Here is a 22,670-nt window from a genome sequence, read left to right as displayed (position 1 = left end):
CAAAGAGTTGGACGTGAGTGAGTGACTGAACTGAGCTTATTCATTCATTCAGCAAGCATTTATTGAGCATCTCTTATGGACAAGGCATTGTGCCAGACACTAGGGATACAGCAGAGAGCAAAAGTGAAGATGACTTCATCCTAATGGAGGCTGGATTCTGCTGGGAGAGACTGTCATCAATCAAATAATCACGCATATACATGTGTAACCACAACTGCGGCTTGTATTAGGATGAAAAGGACACAGGGCAATGAAAGCCCACAGGACATAAGCTTGACCCAGTCGGGGAGGTGAGGGAAGATTTCCTTGTGAAAGTAACTACAGAAATGATATAGGAAAGACGAGGAGGAGAGCAGAAGGACTGGTGTTCCAGGCAGAGGGAATGGCAACAGCATCAGCAAAGACCCTTTAGCAAGAGGACCCATGGTAAGCACAGGGCCAGTGCACTAACAGAAAGGTGACACACTGTGAGATGAGGCCCTGGGGGTCCATGGTGTCTCAAGTCAGACTCTACAGGTCCTTGTTCCAAGAGCAAAGGGGAGCTACAGATGTGTTTGAAGCAGGAAGGAGGTGATTGATTTTCAGAAAAATCACTCTTGCTGAATTGTGATATCAGGTTTGGAGGAACTCATCTTCCAGTTCCCACCTCTGCAGAGAGTGAATCTGATTGGATCAGGGATCCAACTCCAGTCCAGTCATGTAACAGGAGGCGAGGGTCACATGGCTGCCAAGGACACACTTGGAGGGAAGTTTTCAGAAAAGATGTACTAGACACGCATGTGGGCTTTGCTGGTGGTTTAGATAGTGAAGAATCTTCCTGCCATGTGGGAGACCCGGGTTGGATCCCTGGGTTGGGAAGATCCCTTGCAGTATGGAATGGCTACCTACTCCAGTATACTTGTCTGAAAAAATCCCATGGACAGAAGAGCCTGAAAAGCTACAGTCCATGGGATCGCAAAGGGTTAGACCCGACTGAGCGACTAACACTTTCACTTTCAGACATGCCTGTGTGTTCAGTTGCTGAGTCATGTCTAACTTTTTGCAACCCCATGGAGTGTAGCCTGCCAGGCTCCTCTGTCTATGGGAGTTTTCAGGCAAGAATACTGGTGTGGTTTGCCATTCCTTTCTCTAGGAGATCTTCCCATCCCAGGGATCAAACCTGTGTCTCCTGCATTGGCAAGCGGATTCTTTACTGCTGAGCCACCAGGGAAGCCCCCGAATCCCCCAGATAACTGTAACATCCATTCACATGACACCATCATTTTCCATGAATGAAGACCCCATGAGTAACATTTCCCCCGAAATGTTTCCAGTCTCCTTCAGAGCAGGCAGCTTCTGGGGAGGGATGAGGGCAAGAGATTTAGGGAAAGACATTTGGCCAAAACATTTGTGTGTCTGTACACAAATGGCTGAATCATTCCTACTTCCTCCTTTGCAAAGTCAGAGATCATCACAAGAGCCAATGTTTCCTAAGCTGGTACACCATGATTTCATTGTAGTTTCATTTTAATCCCAAGGGGCAGAAATCACAATCTCTATTCTATAAAAGTAGAAATGAAGGTTGAGTGTATTTTAAAGCAGGAATAACTTCAAAGTCTATATACTCTTCATCATTTTCCTCCCTAAATCTCCTAACCCTCTACATCAAATGAGAAATTATTATCATTATTATTCTTAATAGCAATAATAGCAGGGTTTAATTGATAGTCGTTACTATGGATGGTTTAAATGTATAATATATCATGTTACAGGCATGGTTCTAAGCACTTCTGTGTTTGGAATGATTCATTTAACCCTCGTAACAATCTATGGGATAAAATAGTATTATTACCTTTACTTTGCAGGTGTGTGTGCTAAGTCACTTTAGTCATGTCTGACTGTGCGACCCCGTGGACTGTAGCCCTCCAGGCTCCTCTGTCCAAGGGATTCTCTAGGCAAGAATACTGGAGTGGGTTGCCATGCCCTCCTCCAAGGGATTTTCCCGAACCAGGGGTTGGATCCACGTCTCTTATGTCTCCTGCATTGGCAGGCAGGTTCTTTAACACTAGTGCTACTTAGAAAGTCCACCTTCACTTCAGTCTCTCAGTCGTGTCCGACTCTTTGCGACCCCATGGACTGCAGCACCCCAGGCCTCCCTGTCCATCACCAACTCTGGGAGTTTACTCAAACTCATGTCCATTGAGTTGGTGATGCATGAATAGCAGAGTCATGGGGGTGGGGTGGGATGGATGGGGTTATGTGGTGAGTAGATGCAAACTAGTATATACAGGATGGATAAACAACAAGGCCCTACTGTATAGGACAGTGAACTAAATTCAGTTCATCCTGGATAATCATCCTGGATAATCCATAAGGGAAAGATACACTAAAGAATATATATATATATATATGTGTGTGTGTGTGTGTGTGTATGACTGAGTCACTTTTCTGTACAGCAGCAGTTAACGTAACACTGTAAGTCAACTATACTTCAATTTAAAAAGTTGAGCAACTTAAGAAAAACAAAATTTTCTTACTTCAACCATCCTGTGTGCCCACTAGGATATTTTGTTTTTAAAATTTAAAACAGTGAAGCATTGCAAGCTGTGATATATAAAAACAAATAAATAAGTAGTAGAGACATAACTTGAACCCCAGATGTTTGGCCTCAGAGTCCAGGTGGTCATTCTGTTCTGTTCTTATTCATTTTCTCTCTGTCTCCCTCCCCACCCCATTCTCTCTAGCTGTCTCATACTCTCTCTCTCTGAACACACACACGCACACCAAACAGGAAAAAAAAAAAAACAACAACTAGGACTATTATTATTCATGAATTATTATCTCAATACTTTTTAAAGAGGAGGCACAAGAGAATATATACTTTGTACAACCACTGTCTTTATACTATTATCATTGCCTCCATTTTACTGATAAGAAAACTGAGGCTCAAAGAGAAGGACTTCCCCAGTGGCTCAACTGGTAAAGAATCTGCCTGCCAGTGAAGGAGACACATGAGACATCGGTTCAATCCTGGGTTGGAAAGACCCCCTGGAGAAGGGAATGGCTACCCACTCCAGTATTCTTGCTTGGAAAATTCCATGCTTACAAAGAGTTGGACACGACTGAGCTCACATGCCATTTTACTGATAAGGAAACTGAGGCTCATTCAAGATAACACAGATTGTAGCTGAAAGAATCAAGATTCAAATTCAGGTCTATTTTACTCCAAAGTTCTATTGACATGAGAACAAGAAAACAATTTTCCCATCATTCTCTCTCCACTGCTTCCATCGAAGCCCTTGAATGAACTTTGGGACCCTTGTGAGAAAATAAAGACAAAAATGATAAAGTGCCTGCTGCTGCTAAGTCACTTCATTCATATCTGACTCTGTGTGACCCCATAAACAGCAGCCCACCAGACTCCCCTATCCCTGAGATTCTCTAGGCAAGAACACTGGAGTGGGTTGCCATTTCCTTCTCCAATGCATGAAAGTGAAAAGTGAAAGGGAAGTCGCTCAGTCATGTCCAACTCTTCGCGACCCCATGGACTGCAGCCTACCAGCCTCCTCCATCCATGGGATTTTCCAGGCAAGAGTACTAGAGTGGGGTGCCATCACCTTCTCTGGATAAAGTGCCTATTAGCCCTTAAATTTTGTCAGTTCCACTCTATCCATGACTCCCATATACCCAGACCAACATTTGTCTGCATTTTTACACAAAAAAAGTCACAACACAGGATTAATCTCCAGTATTTTCTGCTTCAGTTATGATTTCTGACATAGAAGTGAGTTATTTAGATTGTTAGTAGCTGACAGTGCCCATAAATTGCTAGAAGAGGTTCAGCAGGGTAAAAGCTGACTCTGTTTTGCTCTCTGCCATGCAGTATTTCTCTCTTTCTCTTTCTTTCTCTCTGGTTACAATCTCTCCTTGCAGTTCCGTGTACCGAGTGGCGATGAATTATACATGTACTTTCTGAAGTTAAATGAAAGTTCCCCCACCTATTAAATTGCCAGTTTCCCAAATCTAGCATAAATCTAATCCAAATACACTTAGGAAAATATTGTACTGTTTGTTCTTCTATTATTGGGTCTTTTTCTTTATGGTATCATGTACTCAAAGTGCCAAGAGCTTCTGCTTACTCTATTTTCACCAGGGGATTACAGACCAGTCATATGAGTCTGCAGAGTGGCTCAGAGATGTTAGAAATCCACAAAACACAGGCTGAATCATTCCACCCCATCAAGCAGGAGAAAGCTAGTCCACTGCATTGGAAGTAGCAGGTAGAAAGAGATAGGACTGCAGGAGAGGAGTCAAACTTCCAAATAAAAATCCTAAGGCAGAGAAAGCCAGAGCTACTTTCTAAGCCTTTCACTGGCTTACTATTGTCTATGAGTGATGAAATAAACTTTAAGGGAAGCATCCTAGGTTCTTTGTGATGTCGTTTCTCTCCATCTGTGCATCTTTATCTGGTCACACTTTTTCCCCTACCATTTCAAACTACAGCAGATTCTTGACATGTCATGTTGAATAATCCCGTTATCAATTATTTATGCATGACCCTGAGGTCTTTGAATGGATTAAGGGTTTTTTTTTGTTTGTTTGTTTTTTTTTTTTTTTTAGTTGCAAGTGAAAGAAGTATAACTCAGTTTAAATAAAAGGAAGAAATTTTTAGGCTATGCAACTAGAAGGAGCTTCCTAGGTGGTGCTAGTGGTAAAGAATCCACTGCAATGCAGGAGATGCAAGAGTCGTGGGTTCAGTCCCTGGGTCTGGAATATCCTCTTTAGTAGGAAATGGCAACCCACTCTGGTATTCTGGAAATTTCCATGGACAGAAGGGCCTGGCAAGCTACAGTCCATATGGTCACAAAGAGTCGGACATGATTGAGTGCACACATGCACATGCAGCTAGAAGTTCAGGGCTGTCAGAAGCTTCAGGTGTGGTTGGATCTAGGAGTTCAAATGACATCACCAGGACTCAGCTTCCCACCATCTCTCAGTCCTGATCTCCTTCTCTAAACTGTTGATGTCATTTTAGATAAGCTTTCTCCCCAAGTCAACAAGAAGGCCCCTGAGAATACTTGACTCACAACCTATCTCTTCAACGATATAGTGAAAATGAGTATACTACCCAAAGCAATCTACAAATTCAATGCAATCCCTATCAAGCTACCAGCGATATTTTTCACAGAGCTAGAACAAATAATTTCAAGATTTGTATGGAAATACAAAAAACCTCGAATAGCCAAAGCAATCTTGAGAAAGAAGAATGGAGCTGGAGGAATCAACCTGCCTGACTTCAGGCTCTACTACAAAGCCACAGTCATCAAAACAGTATGGTACTGGCACAAAGACAGAAATATAGATCAATGGAACAAAATAGAAAGCCCAGAGATAAATCCACACACATATGGACACCTTATCTTTGACAAAGGAGGCAAGAATATACAATGGAGTAAAGAAAATCTCTTTAACAAGTGGTGCTGGGAAAACTGGTCAACCACTTGTAAAAGAATGAAACTAGATCAGTTTCTAACACCACACACAAAAAATAAACTAAAAATGGATTAAAGATCTAAATGTAAGACCAGAAACTATAAAACTCCTAGAGGAGAACATAGGCAAAACACTCTCCGACATAAACCACAGCAGGATCCTCTATGATCCACCTCCCAGAATTCTGAAAATAAAATGGGATCTAATTAAAATTAAAAGTTTCTGCACAACAAAGGAAAATATAAGCAAGGTGAAAAGACAGCCTTCTGAATGGGAGAAAATAATAGCAAATGAAGCAACTGACAAACAACTAATCTCAAAAATATACAAGCAACTTATGCAGCTCAATTCCAGAAAAATAAACGACCCAATCAAAAACTGGGCCAAAGAACTAAATAGACATTTCTCCAAAGAAGACATATGGATGGCTAACAAACACATGAAAAGAGGCTCAACATCACTCATTATTAGAGAAATGCAAATCAAAACCACAATGAGGTACCACTTCACACCAGTCAGAATGTCTGTGATCCAAAAGTCTGCAAGCAATAAATGCTGGAGAGGGTGTGGAGAAAAGGGAACCCTCCTACACTGTTGGTGGGAATGCAAACTAGTACAGCCACTATGGAGAACAGTGTGGAGATTTCTTAAAAAATTGCAAATAGAACTGCCTTATGACCCAGCAATCCCACTGCTGGGCATACACACCGAGGAAACCAGAATTGAAAGAGACACATGTACCCCAATGTTCATTGCAGCACTGTTTATAATAGCCAGGACATGGAAACAACCTAGATGTCCATCAGCAGATGAATGGATAAGAAAGCTGTGGTACATATACACAATGGAGTATTACTCAGCCATTAAAAAGAGTACATTTGAATTAGTTCTAATGAGATGGATGAAACTGGAGCCGATTATACAGAGTGAAGTAAGCCAGAAAGAAAAACACCAATACAGTATTCTAACGCATATATATGGAATTTAGAAAGATGGTAATGATGACCCTGTATGCGAGACAGCAAAAGAGACACAGATGTGTAGAGCGGACTTTTGGACTCTGAGGGAGAGGGAGAAGGTGGGATGATTTGGGAGAATGGCATTGAAACATATATACTATCATGTAAGAAATGACTCGCCAGTCTATGTCCGATGCAGGATACAGGATGCTTGGGGCTGGTGCACGGGGATGACCCAGAGAGATGTTATGGGGAGGGAGGTGGGAGGGGGGTTCATGTTTGGGAATGCATGTACACCCATGGTGGATTCATGTCAATGTATGGCAAAACCAATACGGTATTGTAAAGTAAAATAAAGTAAAAATAAAATTAAAAAAAAAAAAGAAAACTAAGACTGTGCTTATTTTTTTTTCCATACTAGCAGAATATCTTCAAATATTTGCTAAAAATTTGAGTCAAGAAAAAAATCGGACTATTACTTATGGATATCCTAGTTGAGAGTATCTTCGGAAAAGTCAGATGATCTAGCAATATTGGGCCTTAGTTGGCAAATGGTAGCCATAGTCTGGCTCCTTAGAAGTGCACCCTTGACACAGAGCACATACTCTTCAGTTGATTACCATCCTTCCCACACTCTACTGTCTCTGAAACTCTAGAGCCAGGCATCAACGACCAGTCATCACCATACTGTCATTGGTTTTGTTTTAGAAGAAAAAGATTTCCCTGTGGCCATGTCTTTAAGAAAAGTGGGTCAATTAATGAACAACTGAGAGACCCTTGTGAGTTTTCTTAGACCTGTCCCACTTCATTTATATAGATTGCCTACTTGGTTTTGGAGGGCATGGAAGTGTGAGCCTCCATGGGAGAGACATGCTGCTTGGATGGCATGATGAGGAGGAGAGTAACAGTACTCAGACAGCCAGGGTCCAGGAGTGGACACAATGGTACAGATAGAATGGAGACACTGATGAAAATTCATCCACAGTTTGAATATTTCACTTCCTTCTCACCCCAGACCAAATTCCCTGCCCAACTTTTGGTCCACAGCTAAACTGATAGCTCTTGGTGATGATCCAGGGGCACATACATAGGAAATGCATTCCTCACCTTCCAAGTTGGTCATCCTCTTGGGATGGAGAGAAAGAACTCTCCAACTATTTTAAGAAAGCAGTGCTGTGGGTTGCTACATGCTTTCACCAAGGAAGCTTCCTTTCTGGGATCAGAATGATTCACTGCCTGCTTTTTGTCTGGGACCAGCAAAAAAAAAAAAAAAAATTAACATCTTTTATATGAATCTGGGTCCTGATATACCTAAACAGAGACTTGAGTTCATAATAGGAATCCTCAAGTGTGCATTTATTAAATTATTGATTATTCACTTGGCTCCCTTTGTGATCTGTGGTCTTCATTGGCTCTTTATTTGGCATAGAGGCCACTACTGTTGACCCCTTTTTAAAATAAGGAACATTATCAATATTATCCCTCTGTGTTTAAGTTGGAGAAAGTTGATTCCCGGAAGATGGTATGGCATGCCTGAACATGCCTGGGTGAGTCTGAGCAAAGTAACCTCACAACCTTTCCACTAAGCTCCTGGAAAAGGGGTTCTGATCTGATGAGGCTCTGTGCTGGAAGCCCTCCCTTCAGTATTTAACTATAATTAGTGAGAACGATCCATATGGCGACTCTTCTCAGGCCAGATGGGTGGTTGTCAGGTGGCACATGATCTTTGCTTCACTTTGAAGGAGACGTGAGTAATCCTGGGGATATTAATCCAGCAAGGGCTATATTTATCTCTGTTTCTTTGGTTGGTAACACATCTCTGTTTCTTCTCTAGGCATCTGGGGGGATGGGACACAGGGCACAAGCACCAAGATGATCCTGCCCAGAGCTGATGCCTCCACTCTGGTGTTCCCACCTGGTTCTACAGCCCCATCCTCCAGTGATCTCAGACACCCTCAAAGGTGCAGAGCATCAGAACCTGGTGGGGTGTCAGAGCCTCAGAGTTTGCCCAGGGAGTTCGACAGACGAGGAGACTGGGGCTCAGAGAGGGCGTGGGATGGTCCACAGCAAGTTAAGGATAGGAATGGTGTAACAGTCGCATGACCTCTCCCTAGCTTCATGTGGGAGTGACAACCGATTTTGCATGTGCTGAAGCAAAGCATGAAAAACTATATGGTTGCCATATTTTAAGAAACTACAGTTCCTTTTAAAGGGAACCAGAACAGGTAGACATTCTCAGCATATATATGGTATAAACGGAACCAGAAAAGCTATCACACTTTAAGGTAGTTCCACAAGCAACGTACTCCATCCATTCCCCTCTTTCTCCCTAATGATGGTTCTGCATCTCATCGCAACTCCATCACCCTCTCCCTCCCACCTAGCTGGCCCTCCTCATGTTTTATGGGCCACATTCCCCAGGAGGCTGGTCTGATTGGCTCTGCGGATAGTCATCAACTCCTCTGGCCATTCTACTTTGCCTTGTTGGTCATTGGCCAGTCAATGGACAAACTACAGACACCAGATTCAATGCCCCATGGAGTCGGCAGCCTAGCTGAGTAAGGACTGAAGCAGGGGCCATTTTAGCTAGAAGAGGGTGTTGGGCATGGTGAACTTTGGGTTGTAAAAGGTAGGGTCCTTCTTAGGATTTTGTTAATGACTTTATTACTAACATTCTTTGCTAAAATCATAGGTACTTAGAAAAGTCATAGAGTCAGAATGTACACTGGTAGATGCCAGGGGCCAGGGTGATGGGTACTTAGTGTTTTAATGGGAACAGAGTTACAGTTTAAGAAGGAGAAAAATTCAGGAGATGGCTGATAGTGAGAGTTGCACAACAATGTGAATGTCCTTGGTGCCACTGAAATGTGCACTTAAATATGGTTAAAATAGTATCTTTTATATTATATGAATTTTACCACAAAAACATTAAAAAATTATAACATACTTTTGAATGCTTCCTGACACCAGTTTAAGATTATTTTCTTAATCTTCACACAATCCTATAGGGTACGTATATTCTCACTTTATAGATAAGGAAATGGGGGTCCAGAAGTTCCATAATTTGCTGAAGGTAATGCAAATGCAGCTTTTAAAATGCTGTCTTGACCCAGTTTGGAGGCCCTGGCTAGAGGTTAATTAGTTCTTTTTGAGCAGAAATGTCCACACCCAAGCACTTCTGTAATGGGCTCACACTCCAGGCAGATCTGTCCACCCCAAGGACCCTAGACCAAGTAACTTGGGAGAGCGACTATGCCCCAGAGCCTGCTGAAATTATTCATGAGCCAATCTTACACCTGCTTACTCTGCCTCTCCTTCTCCTTCCTGCTGCTGCTGCTGCTGAGTCGCTTCAGTAGTGTCTGACTCTGTGCGACCCCATGGATGGCAGCCCACCAGGCCCCCCTGTCCCTGGGATTCTCCAGGCAAGAACACTGGAGCAGGTTGCCATTTCCTTCTCCAATGCATGAAAGTGAAAAGTGAAAGTGAAGTCGCTCAGTCGTCTCCGACTCTTAGTGACCCCATGGACTGCAGCCCACCAGGCTCCTCCATCCATGGGATTTTCCAGGCAAGAGTCCTGGAGTGGGGTGCCATCGCCTTCTCCTGAGGAGACCACAGTAAAGGAGCCTGACTACAGTCTCCCTCTCCCCCTGCCTCATGGTGGACCGGGTGCCCCCCCGAGTGGCCCTACATGGCATGCTCTTTCTCCCCAGGGAGCTGTGAGCGTGACAAACCACAGAACTCTACCTGTTTCTCTCTCTTGATCTGTATCTGGTCACACCATTCCTCACTCAAAGTAATATGCTTAAAAGTGACATAACTGGGAAGAAGTGAAGCTGGGGTTTGAACCCAAGCAGCCTGGCATGATGAGCCACACACACGATTATATTGCCCTGTCTCTCATTCACTGCCAAGCACACCCTCCAGGGATGGGGTACCACCAACTTGTTAATCTGTGTTGACTCTGACCTTCGCATAGACAGAGTTGCTACAAACAGTTTCAGCCCCGCCTTCCAAGAATATCTTTTACCTCTGTTTCCAGTCTGGGTATCTATTAGTTCCTACCTTGAAGGTGCTTGATAGCAAGTAGAAATTTCAATCAACATGACCTGGCAAAGTTTGTGGAATCTTTCCTATTTCTTATAGTTGTTATTGCTGTTGTTATTATGCATTTTACTCATATCTTATTTGTTTGTATTTTCTGATTGTTGTTGTTATTTCACAATTTATTGGTAGTCTGGAAAGCCTTTAAGATCTAATATTATGAACTTTGACTGTAATAGAAAAGAAAAAGGAAGAGACTCAAAATGCAGGCAGCACATATCTGTGACTTTGGACAAGTTACCTTTCTGAGTCTCAGTGTCTTCATCTGTAAAATGAGAACAATTTTTCCTACCTTACAGAGTTATTGTGAGGGATGAATGAGAAAAGGCCTGTGGAAGTGCCTAGGAGAGTCTCTGGAACCTAGTACTTGCTCAGCAAGTATTTCTCTCCTGGCTTGAGTAAATCCTTAGGCAGCACCAATGTGTCATCTATGTGGGTCTCCGATGTGAGGCATCATTATCCTTCTTTGTCCTGACACTTCCCTAAAAGTTCTTTCTCTCTCCAGGGTATCTGAATTAATTATTCCTGGGTCTGATTTCTTTACCTACTTATGTTTTCTCCCATTTCTGATCTCAAATAGCCCTTCACACCTAAAGCCCTACTTTTCCTCCCCAATATGGCCATCAGATTTGGGGATAAATGACTTGCTACCTCTTTGCTCAAGAAAAGAGAAGACAGTTAAGGTTTTCTGTTTTTTTCCTGAGCTATAGATAGCAAATATCTTTCATACAAGCTGGAATCAAGGTTGCCAGGAGAAATATCAATAACCTCAGATATGCAGATGATATCACCCTTATGGTAGAAAGCAAAAAGAACTAAAGAGCCTCTTGATGAAAGTGAAAGAGGAGAGTGAAAAAGGTGGGTTAAAACTCAACATTCAGAAAACTAAGATCATGGCATCTGGTCCCATTGTTCAGTTCAATTCAGTTCAGTCGCTCGGTTGTGTCCTACTCTGTGTGACCCCATGAACCGCAGCAGGCCAGGCCTCTCTGTCATCACCAACTGCTAGAGTTTACCCAAACCCATGTCCATCGAGTCGGTGATGCCATCCAACCATCTTATCCTCTGTCATCCCCTTCTCCTCCTGCCCTCAATCTTTCCCAGCATCAGAGTCTTTTCAAATGAGTCAACTCTTCGCATCAGGTGGCGAAAGTATTGGTCCCATCACTTCATGGCAAATAGATGGGGAAACAATGGAAACAGTGCAAGACTTTATTTTGGGGGGCTCCAAAATCACTGCAGGTGGTGACTGCAGCCATGAAATTAAAAGACGCTTACTCCTTGGGAAAAAAGTTACGACCAACCTAGATAGCATATTAAAAAGCAGAGATATTACTTTGCTGACAAAGATCTGTCTAGTCAAGGCTATGCTTTTTCCAGTAGTCATGAATGGATGTGAGAGTTGGACTATAAAGAAAGCTGAGCACCAAAGAATTGATGCTTTTGAACTATGGTGTTGGAGAAGACTCTTGAGAGTCCCTTGGACTGCAAGGAGATCCAACCAGTCCATCCTAAAGGAAATCAGTCCTAAATATTCACTGGAAGGATTGATGTTGAAGCTGAATACTTTGGCCACCTGATGCGAAGAACTGACTCATTGGAAAAGACCTTGATGCTGGGAAAGGTTGAAGGAGGGAGGAGAATGGGGATGACAGAGGATAAGATGGTTAGATTGTATCACTGACTCAATGGACATGAGTTTGAGTAAACTCCAGGAGTTGCTGAAGGACAGGGAGGCCTGGCGTCCTGCTATCCATGGGGTCACAAAGAGTCGGACATGACTGAGTGACTGAAATGAACTGAACTGATCATTCATACTGAAGGCTGACTGTGATTTTATGAGAGTGGCTGAGTTCTTAAGATGCTAAGTCCATGAACAGATTCTGTGAGGAGTTCCATAATCAATTGGCCATGTCTGCCTGGGCACAGAGTGGAGAGTGACAACCCATGTTCCATTTTTCCCCTGTGCTTGTGACACTGATTATTCCTAGAATTGTTGTTACATCATGCTCTTGGTCAGGATGAAGGTGATGTTATGGGAAAGCACCAAATGCAAAAGCCTCCACCACCACTAAACAAACCATTCAAATGCTTTCACTCCTGATTTATAGAAAGTCCATCTTTATATACAAAAATGCACATTGTGCAGATGAAGAAAAGACTCATTGTACCATCTTTTATGAGTAGTTGAGGGATTTAGGCCAGTTGGTTCTCTATCTTTTTCAAATATTTTTAATTAGCCATGCAATTAGGAAAGAAAATCTGGGGAAACAGGTGTGATTATTTCATTCTTTAGGACACAATAGCAATTGCATTATTAATAACTACTTTTTAAGTAGGTCCCACAACTATCTAGCTAGCACTGTAATCAAAACAATTGGTGGTTCAGTGCTTAGGAATTCACTTTGCAGTGCAGGGGATGCAGGTTCAATCCCTGGTCAGGGAACTAAGATCCCACATGTCACAGAGCAACTGAGTCTGTGCACCACAACTCAAGAGTCCATGCACTGTGACGAAAGATCCTGCATGAGGCAATGACAATCCCACATGCCTCAACTAAGACCTAAGGCCCATGGAAGTGCCTAGGAGAGTCTCTGGAACCTAGTACTTGCTCAGCAAGTATTTCTCTCCTGGCTTGAATAAGTCTTTAGGCAGCACCAATGTGCCATCTATGCGGGTCTCCATGCTATGGCTTCTCATTCAACATTACAACAAAACTATTAGGTCAATACTATTAGTATATCATTTTATGGGTGAGGAACTTGTCCACGTTCACACTGCAGTTGAGCAGTAGAGCTGGATTTTACCCTGGCTGCTGCCAGTAACCAAAATCTGAGCTCTTCCCAAAATACCAGGTTTCTGAGCAAGGGTCCGGAAGATGTTGTCTGTCAGGTCAGCCCTCCTGACCTGACTATCCCCTTTCCTCATTTGCTGGTTAATTGACATTTGAGATAGAGACTGTGTGTGTGTGTGTGTGTGTGTGTGTGTGTGCTTCTGTGCCCAAAAGATTGAATTTAGAATTGGGCTGAAGAAGCCAGACAATGAAGCATGCATTAGCTGGGTCATAGCACAGAGGCTGTGAAAGAATTCTAAATTGAACCACACCCCCAAACCAGAAAGACCTAGATGAGTCCCCCAACTTCTGGTGTGTCTGCTTCCTAGGGCTGCCGTGATAAAGTAGCATGAATTAGGCCACTTAAAACATCACAAATGCATTATGTCACAGTTCTAGAGGCCAAACGTCCAAAATCAAGGTGTAAGCAGAACTATGATCTCTCTGAAAACACTAGGGAGGGAACTGCGCCGGGCCCTTCTTCTAGCTTCTGGCGGCCTCAGGGGCCCCCTTCACTTACAGATGTGTCACTCCTGTCTTATGGCCATCTTCTCCCTTTGTGTCCACTCATTACCTTCCTTCTGTGTGTCAGTTTCTGTGTCCAAATTTCCTTTTTTTAACAAGGACACCAGTCATAGGCCATGGTGGTTTAAGGATCCCCTTTATCAGATCTTCTTGGTGGCTCAGCAGGAAAGAACCTGCCTGACAATGCAGGAGACACAGGTTCGATCCCTGGGTCAGGAAGATCCTATGAAAAAGGAAATGGCAACCCACTCCAGTATTCTTGACTGGAAAAATCCCATGGACAGAGGAGCTTGGCGGGCTTCTGTCCATGGAGTCTCAAGAGTTGGACATGACTGCAGTAACTAAACAGCAACAACAATACCCTTAATGATTTCATTTTACCTTGATTACCTCTGTGAAGATCTTACCTCCAAGTAAGGTGACCTTCTCAAGTACTGAGAGTTAGGGCTTCAGTGTATAATAAGGGGTTGGGGGATAAGATGTGGCCCATAACTCTTGGGTCCTCTGTATGGGAATCAGAACTCAGGAACTGTTCTTCCCATGGAAAGAACTAATTCCATGGACAGGGGAGCTTGGTGAGCTATAACCCATGGAGTTGCAAAGAGTCAGACACAACTGAGCAACTAAGCATAGCACATGGAAAGAACCAAAAGAAGCAGGAAACATTGATAAAATCAAGGATGGGATTCACATAGCCTCTTCGAATACTTAGGACCATAGTATATAGAATTAGAGTAGAATATCCAACTCTAGGAAGGGTGGGCAGGTACATTCGCTGAGCACCTCCTATGTGCCAGGAACCTTTACAATCTGTACCCTATTTAGCTCAGTGAGTAATGGGCAAATAAATATTCATATCCATTCACTGGTCTTTCAGAACAAAATCTTGGGCAGGGGATCCTATTGTCTCCATTTTACGGAAGAGAAACACAAAATTCAGAGAAAGGAGAATGCCTCAGTTGGCAGGATTAGATTTCCAGATCAGGAGCAGTGAAATGCTTCTCCCCATGACCATCAGTCTTGAGGGCTGGTAGTGACCAACACCAGCTGAGATCTCAGACAACTGGGCCAATGACCACCAAGAAGCAGACTCTTCCTCTCAGGAATGGTAAAAACATGAAGAACCCAAGAAAGAGGAAACCAAGCACGAAGTTCATTGAGTGCCAACTGTTTTCCCAGTGAGGAGAGAAAAGGAACTGAATTTCTCTTCTTGATGTTCAACTTTGACATTATAAATTTTGAAATTTGGCCTGAAAATCCAAAGATCAACAAACCCTAGTTTTCTCATCCTGAAAACTGGGGACGTGAACTTGGTTGGGGAAATCAAATGGACTGAGATGAGTGTAAAAAACAGAAGCAAAAAGCAAGGGAGAAAGGAAAAGATATACCCAACTGAATCCAGGATTCCAAAGAATAGCAAGGAGAAATAAGAAATCCTTCTTAAATGAACAATGTAAAGATATAAAGGAAAACAATAGAATGGGAAAGACCAGAAATCTCTTCAAGAAAATTGGAGCTATCAAGGGAATATTTCATGCAAGGATGGGCATGATAAAGTATAGAATCAGTAAGGAACTAACAGAAGCTAAAGAGATTGAGAAGAGGTGGCAAGAATAAACAGAACTATACAAAAAAAGGAATTAATGATCCAGATAACCACAATGGTGCAGTCACTCACCTAGAGTGAGACGTCCTGGAGTATGGAGTCAAGTGGGCCTCAGGAAGCATTACTATGAACAAAGTTAGTGGAGGTGATGGAATTCCAGCTGAGCTCTTTAAAATCATCAAAAATTATGCTGTTAATGTGTTGTACTCAATATATCAGCAAATTTTGAAAATTCAGGAGTGGCCACAGGACTGGAAAAGGTCAGTTTTCATTTCAGTCCTAAACAAGGGCAATGCCAAAGAATGTTCAAACTACCATACACAGTCACACTGATTTCATATGCTAACAAGGTAATGCTCAAAATCCTTCAAGCTAGGCTTCAGCAGTACATGAACTGCAACATTTTAGATGCACAAGCTGGAGTTAGAAAAGGCAAAAGAAGCAGAGATCAAATTGTCAACATCTGTTGGATCATAGAGAAAGCAAGGGAATTCCAAAAAATCATCTCCTTCTGCTTCATTGACTATGTTAGAGCCTTTGACTGTGTGGATCACAAGAAACTGTGGAAAATTCTTGAAATGGGGACACCAGACCACCTTACTTGCCTCCTGAGAAACCTGTATGCAGGCCAAGAGGCAACAGTTAGAACAGGATGTGGAACAAAAGACTGGTTCAAAATTGGGAAAGGAGTATGTCAAGGTTGTATATAGTCATCATGCTTGTTTAACTTATATGCAGAGTATATCATGTGTAATGCTGGGCTGGATGAATCACAAGTTGGAATCAAGATTGCTGGGAGAAATATCAACAACTTCAGATATGCAGATGACACCACTTTAATGGCAGAAAGTAAAGAAGAACTAAAGAACCTCTTGATGAGGGTGAAAAAGGAGAGTGAAAATGCTGCCTTAAAACTCAACAGTCAAAAAACTAATCATGTCAATGTATGGCAAAACCAATACAGAATTGTAAAGTAAAATAAAAAATTAATTAATTAATTAAAAAAAAAAACTAATCATGCCATCCGGTCCCATCACTTCATGGCAAATAGAAGGGGAAATAGTGGAGACAGTGACAGATTTTATTTTCCTGGGCTTCAAAATCATTGTGGATGGTGACTGCAGCCACGAAATTCAAAGACACTTGCTCCTTAGAAGGAAAGCTATGACAAATCTAGACAATGTATTAAAAAGCAGAAACATCACTTTGGCAACAAAGGTCTGTCTAGTCAAAGCTATGGTTTTTCCAGTAATCATATACAAATGTGAGAGTTGGACCACAAAGAAGGCTGAGCATTGAAGAATTGATGTTTTCAAATTGTGGTGCTGGAGGAGACTCTTGAGACTCCTTTGGACAGCAAGGAGATCAAACTTGTCAATCCTAAAAGAAGTCAACCCTGAATATTCATTGGAAGAACTGATGCTGAAGCTGAAATTCCAAATACTTTGGCCACCTGCTGCAAACAGCTGAGTCTTTGGAAAAGATCCTGATGCTGGGAAAGAGAAAATGCAAGAGGAGAAGGGGACAACAGAGGATGAGATGGTTGGATGGCATCACCAACTCAATGGACATAAGTTTAAGCAAACTGAGGGAGATAATGAAGGACGGGGAACCCTGGGATTGCAAAGAGTTGGACAAGACTTAGCAACTGAACAACAAAAACAGAAAAACATGATGAAAAGGTTGACCTTTTTAATCTCCATGGTTGGAGTTAGAGCAGAAGTGGTTTGGAGCTAGATAAGATGATCGTTTCTGAGAGATGAAAGTGAAAGTGAAGTCGCTCAGTCGTGTCCGACTCTTCACAACCCCGTGGACTATATCCTACCAGGCTCCTCTGTCCATGGAATTTTCCAGGCAAGAGTACGGGAGTGGGTTGCCATTTCCTTCTCCAGGGGATCTTCCCGACATGGGGATTGAACCTGGGTCTCCCGCACTGCAGGCAGACGCTTTACCCTCTGAGCCACCAGGGAAGCCTGAGGCCTTTGTTATTCTATGTAACAAGGTTATGGAGTTCTCTGTCTTTGATTTTTTTTTTTTAATTGGAGTATAATTGCTTTACTGTGTTGTCTTAGTTTCTGCTGTACAACAACGTGGATCAGCCATGTGTTCACATGTATTTCCTCTCTTGAGTCTCCCTCCCAACCCCCATCCCACCCTCTAGGTCATCACAGAGCACTGAGCTGGGCTTCCTGTGCTATATAGCAGCTTCCTGCTAGTTGTCTGTTTTGCAACACATGGTAGCATGTATATGTCAATGCTACTGTCTCAATTTGTCCCATTCTCTTTTTATCCCCCATGTCCACAAGTCCATTCTGTACATCTGTGTCTCTACTCATGCCCTGCACATAGGTTCATCAGTATCATTTTTTCAGATTCCATATATATAAATGTGAATATACGATATTTGTTTTTCTCTTTCCAACTCACTTCATTTTGTGTGATAATCTCTAGGTCTATCCATGTGGCTGCAAATGGCATTATTTCATTCTTTTTATGGCTGACTAATACTCCATTGTATATATGTACCACATCTTCTTTATACATTCTTCTGGCTATGGGCCACTAGTTGCTTCCATGTCCTGACTACTGTATACAGTGCTGCCATGAAATAGGGGTGCATGTATCTTTTTTAATTATAGTTTTGTTTTCAACAAAGCAGCAGAAATTATGTCAGAGCAGGGGCACTGGAGAAATTCTCCACCTCTGTGTGTTTTTTGCTACAGTTTTTTGATGCTGAAAAAACTGGATGGTTATCTTATGACCAGGCAGTTTAGGTACCAGATATTTACATAGTGATTTTCATTCTGTTTCCATTTTGGGACATCCTTGCTAATCTCTCTCTTCCATCTTTCCAAATGTTTTCGTGAGTAAATGGGTTATTATCTTTCAAAGTTAGACAACTTGTTCCTTCAAATGCAGGATGTGACTCTTGGCTCTGAGTATGAGATTGTTGGAAGATGTCCAGAAGCTCCATTCACCCTGTGTGCCATGAAATATACATGACACCAAAATAGGCAGACTTGACAACCCCCGCCCCCCGCCCCTGCATGTCAGAAGGGTAATGTTTGTGATCTCGGTCAAGTGGACGTCTGGGGATCAGCTTGAGACTTATCAATAATTTCATCAGGGTGATAACATTTCACACATTACCCAAACCAGCTTCCTCTTTTCCAGATGATCTGAAGAACCAGGTGAAACTTTGATTGCAGCTGAAAAAGTTCTAGAACCAAAGTGGCCTTGCCTGCCCCTGGCTATGGTTTTACTTCCCTTCCCTTGAAAGAGAGAAGTCAGCCTGTTTGATGTTTGGATGGATGTTCCAACCAATCATACATGTGCACTGATGACCCCTAATCTGCAAGGTCCAAGAGCTGGACCAGAGAACATCCTCCTTCCTGCACTGAAGAACGTTCTCCTTTCTGCACTGAAGGGTAGCTCTTCCTGGCCTCTGACTTCTGAAAACAGACACTGCAGAGGACCTCTTGCCAAGAACAGAAGCAGGATGAAGAGCTGGATATCTTTTTTTCAAGTTTTTTTTAAATTGTTTGTTTGTTTATTAATTTATGACTGCACTGGGTCTTCATTGCTGGACATGGGCTTTCTCTAGTTGAGTGAGTGGAGGGTGCCTACTCTCTAGTTATGATACACAGGCTTCTCATTGCAGTGGCTTCTCTTGTCACTAAGCATGGGCTCTAGGCATGTGGGCTTCAGTAGTTGCAGCTTGCAGGTTCTAGAGTGGGGGCTCACTTGTTCAGCTACATGGGCTTCGTTGCCCTGTGGCGTGTGGGATCTTCCAGGACCAGGGATAGAACCCATCCCCCCTGCATTGGCAGGCAGATTCTCAACCTCTGGACCACCAGGGAAGCCCAGGATTGGATATCTTTAAGTGTTAGTCACTCAGTTATGTCTGACTCTGTGACCCCATGGACTGTAGCCCACCAGGCTCCTCCGTCCATGGGGTTTCCCAGGCAAGAATACTGGAGTGGGTTGTTGGGCCCTCCTCCAGGGGATCTTCCCTACCCAAGGATCAAACCCCGGTCTCCTGCATCTCCTGCATTTGCAGTGGGGTTCTTTACCACTAGCGCCCCTGGGAAGCCCCAATATAGCGCCCTTGGGAAGCCCAGGATTGGATATCTTTAAGTGTTAGTCACTCAGTAGTGTCTGACTCTTTGCAATCCCATGGACTGTAGCCTGCAGGTTCCTCTGTCCATGGAATTCTCCAGGCAAGAATACTGGAGTGGGTTGCCATTTGGATTTCTCATTTTTTTTCTGGTGGCACCGCTTTGCTTCAGATCTACCTCCAGTCATTTCTCTAGACTCCAGCCACCCCCTCTTTCTTTTTCTAAATATCACTATCTAATTTATACCCCCAACTAGATTAGCAAGAAGGAAAACCAGCCCAAGATCATGGGGAGTGTTTTCTGAAGGATGTTAGGGAATAGAGATAGAACATGAAGCCAATCGAATGCACATCAAGAACTGTACCAGCTATTTAATGCATACCAGGTTATCATGGCAACCTGGGGTAAGTATTATAGTTACAATAATATTATTACTGTTTCCATTCTCCAGACAGGAGAATAAAGATCAGGAAGATTCAACGACCTGTTGGAAGTTATACTGCAAACATATAGTGGAACTGGAATCAGAACCCAGGACTGGTTTGGAGAAGAGACAAGGTCATTTTGGAAAGGAAGCTTGAGATTATAGCTACAAAATATCCCAATATGTTGAAGCCAGGGAGGAAAAAAAAAAAACCCCACTGTGATGGAGGAGAGCAGATGAAGCAGAAATGTGGGAAAACTGAAATATATGCATTTCTCGTTGTTTTTTTTTTTTTAATTTAACACTCTTTATGGAACTTAAGTCATTTTGTAAGCTTTGAAACATAAAAATGTATTATGTATAATGTGCTTTGCTCATAAAATTATCATGTTTGGTGTATTTAAAGACATGAGAACATGGGAAGAAGGAGAAGAGTTTGAGGGGAATAGCTTTTTTCTTTTTTTTTTTTTTTCTTTGAAAAAAGTTAAAAGGTTTTGATGGGAAAAAAATGTTAAATTAAAAGTTTCTATTTTTTTCACCAGATGTTCATGATTCTATTTGCAGCCATTAACTTTTCCCTTTTTCGGTTAACTTTCAGGAACCCTCAAACTGACCCTCAGGGGTTCCTCCATCTGCCCCAAAGTTCATCATCACTATCTGCACCACTCTGGGGATATCCCCTCCTTCTCTCTAGTTGTGGACATTTCACAACTCTGGCACCCTTGATTTTTCTGGCCCTTTCTCAAGTACCAGCCTTCCATCCAGCTTTCTATTCAGTAGCTGTTACTTGGTTCTGCCTCTTCGTAATAAACTACTCCTTCTGAGTAGTTAGTGTCTGTATAGTTCACAGTGGCTTCTAGTCATCTCACTGAGATGATTTATGATCCTTGGGATTGGCTGGGTACTTGGTAAAGAGGACTGTTTCTCTAAGACTTTTAGAGGGGTCAGGCCAGGGAACTCCCCTTTACTATACCTGCACCCCTGGGGGACACAGTCCTACTCTAGGGTTCCTGGTCTGATGAATGGAGTGTGGGCTTGATTGTCACTCCCAGTTGGCCTCTTGGTCAAGTGTCCACCCCTCTGTCCCAGATCAAGCCAAGGTTTTCGAAAGAATTTTGCTAAAGACTGGAAATAACCTAAAAAGCTAAAATAGGATTGTTTAAATAATGACACATCCGCAAAGTGAGATGTGTGCTGAGCAGTTGCTTCAGTCGTGTCCAACTCTTTGCAACCCTATGGGCTGTAGCCCTCCAGGCTCATCTGTCCATGAGGTTCTCCAGGCAAGAATACTGGAGTGGGTGGCCATGCTTTTCTCCAGGGGATCTTCCTGACCCAGGGATCGAACCTGCGTCTCCTGTGTCTCCTCCTAAAATGGGATGATATACAGCTATCAAAATATTAAGATAGAGCTATGTCTACCAAATATGGTACCATCCTTAAGGAAATTTAACTGGTACAGGTAAAATACAAAGTTATGTGGAACTATTTCCTATTTACATAAGAAAGAGTAGAAATGGACTGATAGGTGCATTTTGCTTATATGTCCATAAGATATCTTACAATCTTTACAGGAAACTATGACAGAGAGGTGACCTAGGGGATGAAAGATAAGGAGCAGGAGAGATTTAATTTTGACTAAATATTATTTACAGTGCTTGCTTTCTATCACTTACATGTATTACCTTTTGATAGCTGGCTAACCAGATAGCTAGGTAAACGAATAAGTAAATGAAAATTTAAAGGTAGTTTGATACATTGTATGCATTGAGTAAGTTTGCTATAGATTTGTTAAATGAAAAATTTGCTAATTGATCAAGTCACTACTGCATAAGGGATAGCAGGCATATACTCTAGTAAATCTGAAAATTCTGTTTGTCTCTGTGGAAGGAAGGCAAATGAACTTGCCTCTAGAAGGTCTCTCAGTCATTTCGTTATTTCTACAACAAACATAAACTGAGAACTCACATGTTCCAGCACTGAGGTGCACACTTGCGCTGCAAAGGTGAGTAAGACACAGCTGATTCATCTGGATCACACAGTGAACAGGAGAGGTAAGCACCTCAGTAAGTCACTAGCTCAACCCAAAGATCCTGGGGGATAATCCACTAATGGGAATATGGGAGGTCTGGAGAAGACACTGAATAACTTCGGAGATGAAAAGATCCTTAGGAATCTTCTAGTTCAATCCCTTGTTGAAAAAGTAGAAGAAACAGACATGCCCAAAGTCAAGTGGGAACAAAATGACAGAACTGGATTAAGCCAAACTGTGCTTGTGCTCAGTTACTCTGTTGTGTCTAACTCTGTGGTGCAATCCCATGGACTGTAGCCCACCAAGCTCCTCTGTCTATGGGATTTTCCCAGAATGAATACTGGAGTGGGTTGCCATTTCCTCCTTCAGAAAATCTTCCCAAGAGATCAAACCAGTGTCTGCTGCATTGGCAGGCAGTTTCTTTACCACTGAGCCACCTAGGAAGCCCATGAGCCAAGTATAAATGTTCAATTCTGCTGCATGACAAATATCCTCAATATCTCAACAACATGCAATAATAAGCATCTATGTAGCTCCAGTTCTGAGGGTTGGCTGGGAGTGGGCAAGGTGGCTCTGTTCTGCTCTGTGTGCCTTTCATCGATT

Source organism: Oryx dammah, unplaced genomic scaffold, assembly GCF_014754425.2.
Source record: "Oryx dammah isolate SB20612 unplaced genomic scaffold, SCBI_Odam_1.1 HiC_scaffold_2, whole genome shotgun sequence".
NCBI classification, from domain to species: domain Eukaryota; kingdom Metazoa; phylum Chordata; class Mammalia; order Artiodactyla; family Bovidae; genus Oryx; species Oryx dammah.
Note: the sequence above shows the minus strand (reverse complement) of the source record.